The sequence below is a fragment of the Mesocricetus auratus genome, unplaced genomic scaffold, assembly GCF_017639785.1.
Source record: "Mesocricetus auratus isolate SY011 unplaced genomic scaffold, BCM_Maur_2.0 Super-Scaffold_4256, whole genome shotgun sequence".
NCBI lineage: Eukaryota > Metazoa > Chordata > Mammalia > Rodentia > Cricetidae > Mesocricetus > Mesocricetus auratus.
The window spans coordinates 11,969,650-11,982,919 of NW_024429182.1; positions in this window are offsets into that span (position 1 = coordinate 11,969,650).

Consider the following 13,270-nt stretch of genomic DNA (forward strand, 5'->3'; position numbering starts at 1 on the left):
GACAAGTAAACCAGGGAGTCTGTGTGAGACACGAGAGCTGTCCCATCTGAAGTCAAGGCTGATGGAGGGACACAGTGGATGGAGACACAGACACAAACATAACTGTTTTAATAAACTGCTGAAGGGTGTGTTGATGACTATAAGTGTCAGAATCATCTAGGACTTCAGTTTTAGCCAGAACACTACACATTTATCTTTATTTCTGAGATTCTTCCAGGCTGAAAATGCTTATTGATGTGATAATCCAATAGAGTGGCCTTGCTGATTTTGCAGGAGGAAGGGAAGAGTTATTTATCACAAACGAAGAGCAAATGTTCCACATAGTCAAGGATGGTTCATCATTCAGAAGGCAGTGGGCATAATCTATTATACCAAAAGCTTAAATAAGGGAAAATTATGTGATCTTATTGATTGATGTAGGAAAATCCCAAGCTAACCATTAGTAATAAACACTCAGCAATTTTAGGAGAAATAGAAACTTTCCCTATTTTATTTTTTGTTTTTTGTTTTTGATTTTTTGATACAGGGTTTCACTGTGGCTTTGGAGATCAAAAGATGCAATGCTAAGATATAAATTCAATTGCTTTTCTAAATAATAGTAATGTAATATTGAAAATTTAAATTTAAAAAGCATTTTATTTGTCATACCATCATTCTTTTATATTCAGCCGAATGAAGAATGGATAGTGACTAATCCATGAAGATCTCGTAACATTCGATGTTGATCATTGAAGGCATCTTCATGTAACAACCAAACATATTCAGAGAAGCTGGACATAGGGCATATGCTGTCTTACAACACAAGCTTCCTATGGCCAGAGTAATTTGGAAAATAAAGGGTGAAATGAAAACAAAGTTTTGTTTTGCATCTCTTCTCTGTGCATATCTAAAGAGGGAAATGAGAGTAGCATTTCTCAGAGAGCATCATTTCTCAGACATGTGATAAGAGAGTCAAGTTTGGAGATAGTATCTTGAATGCACATCCAACATCACACTCTAAATATTCTATGGTGATAGGGAAAATGCACACTTCTAAGCTTGATTGTTCATGTCACTGAAGTATCAGTGATGATTCAAGAAATCAAGAATTTATAGGTGTCATTTAAGAATTAGCGAAGACTCCAATAAGGAGGGGAATGGACAGGCAAATGGGAAGAAGAAAAAGATGGAAAAGATGAGATTAATGTCACACCAATCTCTCTTTTACCTGACTCTTCTCAGTGGACTCAGCTTTTTCTTGTTTTTCAGAGCAATGGTTATGGGCAATAACTGTAGCCCAGGCTGTGGCATGGGGTGTCAGAGTCTTACTAGACTTTCAATGAAGCAGAGTTAATTTTATTCACATCTTAGTAATTAGATAAAGAAGTCATTACCTATCAAAATGTTACCACTTAATTGTGATGAGAAATTTTTGCACAACGAAGTAGCAGAGATTAAGCAAAACTCTCCACTAGATCCAGGTACTGCTCAGGCTCTGTGCTTACTTTGGCTTATGCATATCATATTTTATGTTTTAACTCTGTTTGGTAAGGTTGGTACATTTGTACTTGATTCTAATTTCATTTTCTTTTTTCCTTTAATTTTTATGTGCCAATTGAAGGCTTTGCCTTAGAGAGCTTCACCTATTCTATTGATTTAATCAATACACAGAGAGAGGGGGAAGGGACAGAGGGATATTGGGATGTAGGGAGAGAGAGCCTTAAGAACCATTTTAAAATAACTCTTCATTTAATCACTCAAGAATAGTCCTTTATTTGCTTATCATCTGTTCCTGTCTCCTGTGGACAAAGGATTGAATACAATTTTTATCTTAATATGCCACAGATTTCATTGCTTTTGATTTGAGCGTGTTCACCAGGACAAAGTATCAGTAGACTGCCAATCAAAAAATCTGACCTAAAGATCTCAGTCCTCCAATGCACATAAAATTTTTTCTAATAGCTGCAGAAAGCCTCCTATTACAGACTTGAGAGAAAACAAAAAAAATCTTCTGCCTACCATTTCAATATCAAATAATTCAAAACCCTTAGAAAAAGCTGTGGTGTCTAATCCAAGCTATAAGAGGTCATTGGAATTATCTGTGGGAATTTTGAACTGCCAGGGATCCTGGAATGCTATAACTAAGGTATGGGCAAAACTTTATTCTACTAGGTCTTCCATTAGTGATGCTGAAGTTCACACCTGCTAGAGATAGATCATTAAATGATATCTGTTTTTAGAACCAGCATCATACTCTAGACATTAGCCCATTCCTATCTGCTATGTGCAGAAGAGTCCTGTTGGCAAGCAGAACAACAGAGATGGCATGACCATTTATTACAAAAAATGCAGAAAACCAGAAGACTGTGAAAACTTGTTTTTGAGTTTTAAAGAGTGACACATTGTCAAATATTCAATATGTTTAAAACTGAGTAGGCTTATCAATGTGAACTGATGCAGATTTCCAGTATCACTTTGCTCACCCTCCTCCTACTGCTGCTTGAAGTCTGCAGTGAAATTAGATGGAAATCCCTGTTTCAGTCTGTTCCAATATTCCTTGACATGCACATGAATCCCATGTAGGAAAAATTAGCCGAAGAGAATTGGCGCCGAATGAGCAAGAGTGGCTCTCAGTCTTTCTGAGTCATGTAGCAAATCCATATTTACTCTGCATAGTTGTAGCTCCACTCACAGAAGGGGAATCATGTGGAATAGGGGAGAAAATGGAGCCCACAGCTAAACCGCACCTTGGAAAGAATGACAATAGAAGGGAATGATGGATGGGTAGCCCAGGAAGCTACTCCGTTTCTATCAGCTTCCTTTTATGTACTGCATTCCTCTAATATTCTCTACTGATGATAATTTGTTGGCGAATTACTGTCAGATATTACAAATTTCCTTACTTACCAGGCTGATGAGCTGGGGTTGAATTTGACAAAACACCCTTCTCTGTGCTCTAGTGATTGGCCTTCTGAGAATTGGATACTTTTTCATTCCTCAGATTTTGAATACATAATATGTTTTGCCTCTAGGGATGTATCAATAGGGTTTTGCTATTTCACATATGGTCTGGAGTCAGCAATGCAATATCTGTCATGAGGCAAGATCATATAGATGTGGAGTTCTGAGACCCCATTGCACAACTTTAGAGTTAGAATTTGCATTTTATCTATATTCCTCAGGGTAAGAAGTTGAACAACCTTGCAGATTGTGAAACACCAATTTTCTATGTGAACAGACTTAGCAAAATAGACCAATAATTTTACATTGACACTCTTAGTTTTGTGACCCTTGGGTCAGCTTTTACTTCTCATTTTGATGGTCTCATTCTGCGATGATTAGTTGTTTCAAGAATAAGCACCTGGGTGGTATGCCTCAGGTCGCAGACAAAGAGTTATCAATCCTCTGACACATGTACAAGTCTCTTCCTACTTTGAATCACCCTATTTCCTCAATGTATATACTCTGACTCCTTGCTCAAATGTAATAAACCTCCCATTTGGGACACTGATAACATCCCTATGGAAACTGTTTCCCACCACTTGCTTCACAAAACTAAAGCTGTCTGTTCATCAGTGTCTCCTACAGGACCCACTCATCATCTCTGAATCAGGCAGTAATAGGAGCACAGTGTGCTGGATGCTGTGCCTGCAAAGAGTTCTCTTACTTCGTGCTGGACTGAATGAGCCAAGAGTGTACGTATTCAGTAGAAACCGGGTGGGAAGGTATCCCACAACTACTTGATAAAATTAGTTAGTTCACTTGCTGCCAAAAGAAAGAAGTTGTATGGATAAATCTTTTAAAATGTAGTATCAGTGCAAAAGGAAATGGTCTGGCAGGTTTTTTTTCCTACCTACGTTTTGTTTACTATGCTTCCTTCTGTGATGTCATCTGTACATACGGTAGCACAGCACTGGCACATACAGAACTTGAATCACTCATGACTGAGCTTTACCCAAATCCAAGTGAATGAAGGAGCCTTAAAGAAGGGATCACAGCCCTTTTGGTTTTAAACATCCCAAGGGATAGAGCTGATTCTCTTCTTCTGCAGGTAGAAGAGAAATGCCTGTGCTAAAAGCTTTTGAGTCAAGAAGCAGGAGTAGGAGCTAGGTTATTTTGATCAGGTTCACATGGAAAGGGGATCTGAAGACCATAAGAGTTGTTTTTCAACTTCTATTGGGCTGCCGTGTGGCAAAGGATACTCTTTAATGACTCCAGAAGGTACAATAAAGATCAACAAAGAGAAATTTAACCAAGGTCAATTTAATTTAAGATATAGTAGGCATAACATTATTCAAGAGGTATACTCAGATGTGAAGAATCATAGCTGATTTTATTTCCTCTTGTCTCTCTGAACCTCAACATGACCTGAATAATGAACTTCCATGTATTTGATGCTATAATGTGTAATCTTATTCATTTCATTCCTGTGCAAATTCAAGCAGATACTTTGGTGTGTTCTGTTATTACAAGTAAAAAGTTTAACAAAGTCATGTGTTTCCTATTTCTCTTATTATTCTTAGACTCATGTCATATTTTGTGGGACTTTTTGGATGCCTGATTGAAAGAAAACATAAGGTTCTTCCTCTGTTCAAGGTAGACATCTGCCAAAGTGAAGCTGCTCTTCACTTGACTTTGGTCTATGAATAAGTGTGCCTGAGAAAACATTTTCATTGGATACTCAGTCCTATGATCTACCAATGGTGTAATCCTGCAGGAACAATGGTACTTCAGCTGTCCTTATAAGAATGGAAGAAAATGACTCTTTGAAACAATAACAACATGGACTTATGGGTGGCCTTTTATATTTGGGCATCAGAGAACTTGATTGGCTCCTTCCAAGTGGAAACTCAGAATTATAAGTTGGAGAATCTTTCTTTCCCAAGTACAGTCACATATGAAAGACATTATATAATACTTTATAAAATTACCCATTTAATGAAGGTATATTTGGATATCCATCCAAAAATAAAATGTATCAAGTCAAAGTGCATTACATTTTCTATTGTAAGACATAGACAGTAGGTGATGACACTTTGAGATTATGTTCAAAGAAATCTCAAGTTGTTTTAAAGGATTATTAAATCACTGGATTATATACATAATCATGTGTAAAACTAACTAATGAGTTTTTCATATTTAAGTTCCAATGCTCTCTTCATTTTCATTCATTCAGAACTTTGCATCAGGAATATTATTTATGATTTCTATATAGACTTAGTCACTAAAAAAACTAGAATAGTATTAGAAAGGCTGTCATAATCTAGAGGACATTCTATAGTGCTCTGATGAACATCTGGTGCTTGACCTATTAACTTAGAACACTTCTCTATGGAGAATCAGAAGACCAGGTCCCCTTGTTCTACACACTTGACAAGTTATCAGTTAGATATCACCCTTGCTCTCTCAGCCTGGACTCTTAGGGGAGTGCCTGGACCCTACCCAGAGTAAAATGACAGACTCTGATATCCCCTATGTGGAAGGATTTGGCAATAGGGTGGGAGGGTGGGGGGAAAGGGGAGTGCGGGAGGAGGGGAGGGAGAGGGAACTGGGATTGACATGTAAAACAAGCTATTTAAAATAAAAAAATTGAAAAAAGATATCACCCTTGGGTTTGCACTGTATTAGATTCTTCTGCTTTTATGCAAAGAGAGACATTCGTGAATGAGAAAGCTGGGGACTGCAAACCGTGAAGAAAGAGACACTGCACAATCAGCAGGCTTTACTGAAGCATCCTTGCTGCCCTGTGCTTCTTGAGGAGAGCCATTCAGAAAATAAAACTCTGCCATGTTCTGGTAAAAGATCCCTCTCCTCAAGAGGAAACTGGATGGGTGGGTATCAAGTTCAAAGACAACTCACTTCTCTCAAAGGGACTTCGGATGCCCATGTAAGGTTGCATTGAGGGATATAGATGAGATTGACACATTTAAACAAATGTGGTATACATGACTGCTGTTAACATAGTCTCTTTAAGTACAGCAACAATGTTTTGCCCACTGCTTTTGCTGTTACACAGGTTATTTGAAATTATACTTGTGCTTCATAAGTATAACAATGTTCTGAACCATTCATATATAATCAGGATTCTAGAAAATAAACACTTCAATAAAAAAGGCATCATTAAACATTTCATTTAACCAACTTAAGCCACAAATGTTACATAATCCCTTGCTGATTCTTTCACTGTCAAGTAAATACTATAATACTGTGGATTTTGTTTTGTTTGTTTGATTTTTGCTGTTGTTGTTGTTCTTTCTTTTCTTTTTTGCGGGGAAGGGAAATCTGAAGCCTCTCTGTAAGCCTGAAAACAGAAACAATTGTAGGGGAAAGAGTGAAAATGTGAATGATCTTGGTGAAGTCTTAGAAAAATGGCCTCCAACTAAATGTAATTTATGTCTAGTTCCAAGAAATATCCTGGTCAGGAAAAGAGTCACTACATATTAAACGAGCAAATGGTGGACTAACAAGAATTGATGAGAAGTTCAGTCAATAAAATGCCTAGTTTGCAAGTGTGTTGACCAAAGTTCGCTAGAACCCATGTTAAAAAAAGAAAAAAAGAGTTATGTTAACATATACTTGTAATCCATGTTCTGGGGAAGTTAAGATCCCTGAGCCATCTAGCCAGTTAGCCTACCTTTTTTGGTGAGTCCTACTTTATTATTATTATTTTGTTTTGTTTTTGTTTTTAAGGTACACAGAGTAAATAGGACCTTATGAATGACACCTGACATGGTCCTCTAGCATCTGTGTAAGCATTGCAGCTCAGATGGGAAGGCATCCTGGCAGTCTGTAGCTGATGAACACCACAGAGCTGCTGTAAGCATAGTAGCTTACAGCTCTGCTCCAGGGAAAGGTGACAACTCTGCCCAGCAAAGTTGTTATAGCTCTGACCAGGTGTGCCAGAATGTAAAAACTCTGTTTCCCTAGGAGAAGATTTCCCAAGAGAAAGTGTCACAGTTGTGTTCTGTTCTGGCTCTGGTGAAAGTTGTCACAGCTGGGCTTCACTCTGGTGAAAGTGTTACACCTCATGACAAACCCCACTCAAGAGGCTTTTTGGGAAGGAAGAACCCAGAAGGGTGGCTACCTTGGGTAAGAGACAGCAGCAAAGTGAACAGGGTACAGACCTTATATAGGATTTCTTGGGGAGGCAAAGTTTTCCATGGTGGCTTGCTATTGGTGGGTTTTGGTGGTCTGGGGCAAACTCGGGGATTGGTCCATTTCAAGCTCAGGGACCACAGGGATTGATGGGATTCTTCAGTCTGACTCTGTGGCAAGTTGAAAGATTGTTGAAATTTCAAGTCCAGTCCTGGGGTCAAGTCAGGGTCAAGGTGTTTTTCGTGGGCTCCTTTCACCTTACAATCTGCATGCACATACATACATGCATACCCACATACTCACATGACTCTCTTCACAAGTACAAACACACAACTTTTGAACAAATATGGCTATCCTGAAGTTCTCCATACAACATGTTTTCGGTATGACCACTCAAGTCACTGGGAATACTTTGTGTTTCTCCATGCCTGTTCAATCTTATCACTCTGACCCCCTTTTACCAGAGATGATGGTATAGTATGGTCTATGCAGAGGAGACAAGTACATCTTCATAAACAAGAAGAAAAAATATCATTCAATATGTTCAGAAAATGAAAACTTCCCTTCTGCATTTTACCCACTAAAACCTCTATAGTGTTAAATAGCACAGAAGGAAGTTTTACAATCATTTCTGCTGAGTTACAGCCTTTTAAGTAGGAAAAAAAAGTCCTAAGTGAAACAGAATCATCGATAGGAAGGAGCAGATAATAGAAAATCAATTTGAATCACTTCTACTTGTAAGCATCTAATACCACTTTAGCCACTACAGATCCAAAGCAAGACCCACTATCCCTGTCAAAGGAATATCTCTTTAAAAAATGAAATAAAGGGTAGGAAAATGGACATCAGAAAAGGCTAAAAGCAAAGTAATCCATGTACTACAACTGTAAGAAAAAGAGGGAAACCAAACACAAATTTCTAAAATCTCCATGTATGTTTCTTCATAGTCTCTATCTCATTCTGAATCTAAGTCTTTGCTAGATTCAAAGAGGAATCCATTTGTCAAATCCAATGAGGAAATATCCTTTACTAGGATCAAAAAATAAGCAACTTGTACTTAAAAGTTAAATATGTATATTTGTCAAGATTCAAACTCAAGTTGTAGTCTTAACTACCTTGTATAAAAAAAATGTAATGCTTATTTCCTAGGATCATTGTAAGCCCAAAACATGTTTTATAAGTAAGTTACATAAAATACCTCATACAAAATCCTCCATCAGTCAGTTAGCATCTCTATTGCTGCTATTATTGAGAGGGCCAGGGAGTCAGGCGAAAGTCATGACACTCTTCTAATGGTCCCTGCCAGGAATCAGGCCTTAGTTTCAGTTGACTGGATCCAGCTGGAGCTGAGCAAGCAGTTCTTGGAAAAACTGCAACTCAGGTGCAACCAGCCAGAAGGTACCCCACAATCTTGTACTACCTAAGAGAACTAAAGATAGCTTCTCCCACCCTGCTGCTGAAAAGCCCCTAACCACTGATCCACCAACCAATCCTACAACAAAACTTAAACTTTTTGTTTTAACCTACCAATCAGGTTCCAGACTGAATTCCCCTCCTTGGAATTTCCCTAATCTTGTTTAAAAGGAGCCTCCAGGCTTCTCTTGCTGTTGCCATGTGCCACCCCAACATGCTGACTATTAAAGCTCCCATGAATACTGTATATGCGACTGTTGGTTTGTCTTTCAGGGGACTTCTCCTGGACCCTAACAATTATCATTAACTAGTACCCATGGAATGTGTAACTTTGTCAAACAGCTACCAGATCTCTTTGTGTCATGAACCAAGGAGTAAAGAAGAGTTTCCTACCAATAATGATAAGCAATAACTACAGTGTTGATGGGGGAAGTCCTTCTCTGTATACATTGTCCTATTGGTTGATAAATACAGCACTGTTGGCCAATGGGTAATCAAGATAGGTGGGACTAGGAGTTGAGGAGGATTCTGGGAAATGTAGTCAAAAGTAGGGAATCGCCATGTAATCCCAGGAAGAGAGGACACATGAGGCTGCTTCCTCAGTAAGATATGTCTTTATAAAAATATATATTAATAATTATGGGTTAATAATTAAGTCAGAGCTAGCCATTAAGGAACCATAACAAATGGCTAAAAGCTTCATAATTAGTATAGTGAGTGTCTCGTGTGTTTTTTGGGCAGAGAGACAGCAGAGGGAACCAGGCAGCTGGCAGGAAAGAACACACATGATACAGGGTGCTGGCAATGGGGGTACTAAGAACTTCCACTTAAAACTTGGCAAAAGCTTAAAAGAGATTTTAGGAACAAAATAACAGAGACAAGCATGACCTCTTGGTTGCAGCATTTTCTCAGGTGGGCTCTGTTTTGCTAAAGACAAGCAAACACTTACACACCGACTGCTGTAGGTAAACTTATGCCCACCATCTTGGAAAGACAGCAGTTAAAACAGCGCCGGCTTCGATTTTACCAATGTTGTTTAGCAGATAATAGACACATGGCCAGAAAAACATAGATTTACAGTAAAGTCAGATTGAGATAATGTAAAACCACAAAAGATTTATAGTGTGCTAAAAAATATACATAGGCTTGGGAGGGAAGAAGAAACAGGATAATGGCTGAGTGTGGTGGCACAAACCTTTAATGCCAGCACTCTAGAGGCAGGGGAATGGCAGATTTCCACAGAGAAACCCTGTATCAGAGAAATAAATAAATAACATAATAAAAAAACACATAAAGATGAAAAGTACAAAGAGAGTCTGGATACTGTATGCTATTGTGTTTTCTTTGAATCGTTTGACTGCTAAGGAAATAGCAACAACTGCTAAAAGAAATGCTGCTGAATTAATCCAACTTATGTATCTTGAAAATACTTTGACTTCCAAATTTAAATATAAGGACAGATTACTTGGGAAAAGAATTTCTACTTGTGTTTCCACAGAAAATGTAAAGCTATGGATTCCATCCACACTACTGTGGTTTGATGAAGCAAGACCCCCTGAAACAGTGTCCCAGATGATCCAACATCTAAGACAGCTGAGATGATGCAGTCTTACAAACTACAAAAAACAAGGATTTAACCAGGTTTCTGTGTTTTGTCATGATCCCCGTGGTATGGACAGTGGCCCCCAGCCATCAGGAAGCAGCTTGGAATGAACAACGCCTAAATTCCCAAATATTGTTTATACAATTTTGTTTTCATTTAAATGGGGTTGCTCATAAATGGCAATGATCACAGTCAATCTCTTTCAAAGGTAAATAAGGGAATATGATATGGAAATGAATACTTTGTAATGGTAAAGATTTTCATTTTTTGATACAAATTTAAGATAAATTTTGTGCTTATATGTATTTGTCCTCTTGTTTAGGTATTCTGTTTGTATAACTCATTTTAAAATGTAATGTATAATTAAATACAGGTTATAGTTACCTATAATAGTCAGAACTTAAGTTAGGTTTTTTTAGATTTACAGAGATGTATTTGAGATGGATAGATATTCTTCAAACCTTTCAAAGATCTACAGAATATATGGCATTTAAATGTCTTAGGGTTTTTCATGATAGTGAGACACTACTACTCCTGACCCACCAATTATGTCTGATAGGAAGATGGGTATTGAAGAAACTTTTTATGGAGTTTACTTTCAACATGGCAAGATTAGCCATTTGGGTAAGAAACTGCTCTTGCCTGGACTGTTTGACTGCTGCTGTATAAACTAAACATACAGGATCCACAGGAAAGTGACTCCTGAAGAGTCTGCCACACATTCTGTAGGACACAAAACAATGATTGACAAACTTCCAATGCAGATGGACAGTTTAAAATTTCCTGTTGTGCTGTAATGCCTTCTTACCACCCGCCTGGTTCCAGAGCTGCATCAGTCCCAAATGAACACGTAAAACACTATATTATATTATGAAGCTGTTGGCAGTTTGCTATGGTTTCTTAATGGCTAGCTCTGACTTAATTATTAAACCATAATTACTAATATATATTATTATAAGGTCTTATCTTACTAAGGATGCAGCCTCATGTGTCCTCTGTTCCTGGGATCCCATGGCAACTCTCCACTCTTGACTGAATTTCCAGGAATCCTCCTATACTTCTAGTCCCACCTATCTTGCTTCCTTATTGGCCAACAGTGCCTTATTTATCAACCGATCAGACAAACATATACACAAAGGACTTCTGCCATCACAATGTAATACATCAGAAATGTGCAGACGTCTAAGGTACAATAACAAACGAAAATTTTCATGAATTAAAAAAGCATGGGCCTGATCTGTTCAAAGCCTAGCCTGATGCTGCAGGCTCTAGTCCAAACTACTCAGTAGGTCAAGGAAGGCAGAATGCATGTTCATGGTCTACCAAGAATACTGACAGTTCAAGGTTAGTGTTTTAATTTCCTATTCCTATGACAAAATATTCTGACAGAAGCAACTTCTGAAAAGTTTTGTTTTAGATACCAGTATGAGGTTGCAGTCCATGAGAGCAACAAAGTTGAGTAGCAGGAATATTAATAATCTAGTCAGAATTTATCTATAAACACGACTGGAAAGCAGAAAGGGATGAGTGTTTACTGCTAGGCCCTCTGTTTCTCAACTTATTCATTCTAGAATTCCACTCAGGGAATGACACCACCCACAGTAGATGCACTTCCCCATAGCAATTAAAACAATCTATGTAATACCCATATAGTCATGTCCAGAGACCCTCTTCTAGGTGGCTCTCAATTCTGTGAAGTTGACAATTAACACTAATGAGAAAAGCTACCCTGAGCAATCTCAGATTAAAAACCTTTGTAAGTGATGGAGATGTAGCTTAGTGTGGACTGTGTTCCTAGTATGCAATAGGGCATTCACACCAGGAAAGAAAAATAAGGTCAGTTTTTTAAAGTTAGTTTAGGATTGTCCTTTGTCATTCTTCTGTGCTCTAGACTCCTTTACATGATATGGAGTGGTCACAGAAAAGGAAAGAAGAGAGTAGGGATAAGCATACACCTATCTTTATGCTTTCCTCTAGAAACAGGGCATGTCCATCCATCGATAATTACTGAAAAGAGTCACCACTGTGAGTCCCTGTGTAGCCAGATGGAGAGAGGCCCAGAGTCTTAGTGGAAGCTCTAAAGCAGTAGTCAGAGCCAGTGACTGCATACTAAAGTCACATATGACAAGACATATGCTATTTCACATCACTGCACCATTATGATTCCCAACAGAGGCTTCCACTCCAATTTATTAATAAAGCATGTAATGGTTGAAAGATGCTTAAAAACACATCTATCTATCTTTCTAGCTATCTATTTATTTATTTTGGTGGCTGTGCCTGCATGCCACAGTGCACATGTGAAGATCAGAGAAAAAATTTGGGGAATTTGTTCTCTGTTTCCACTGTGTTGATCCAGGGGATCTAACTGAATCTTGCTGGCAAGTAACTTACTGAACTATTGCATCGGCTTATACCTGATATTTTATTTGAAACATGTTCAATATGTTATGATGGTTTTTATAGCTTTGTAATCAAATGGCAGTAAAGGATACCACAGTAACAAACAATTGCCTCTGAGTTAGGACTAATAAACTTCAAGAATAGCATAGCCATTCACTTTAATCATTCATGTTCAGGACAAAACTGTGCTATGCATCATTTGGAAATGAGAGTCATTCAACTAACAAGAGCTGCTGATATAAGCTGGCAAATGGAATAACATCTCTGTGCTACTTCCAGCCTTAGTGTTCCCAGCATCTCTTTCACAGAGTGATTATCTCCACTTCCAGAAAAACAGATATATAAGGATTGTGTGCTTTGTCCAATGCATAAGACTGAGTAAAGCCAGAGGTAGACAGTGCTGCCTCTGCCACCTTTTGATGCCATAGTCTGAAGATGGGAGGCTTCTATCCCGACTGGTCCCATCAAAACATAGAAAGGACAGCCCCATCAGTAGCCTGTGTGTTTACACATCATAAGCTGCTTCCTCCTTCTAGACTGAGTGCTACGAACCTTTGGTTTCAGATGGTTACCTTGGATACCGAACCATTTTCTTCCTGAGTATGTGTGATATTCTATTTTCTTGGATCTTGGTAATGCCCAAGTCACCTTTGAAAAATCCTTCTCTTAGACAGCCACATCTCAGGGAGCATTTATAGGTCAACTTATCACATCACCAATGAGTATTTTCATAGGAAATTTCAATAACCAGTGCTACTGACATCAGTATCTGGCATA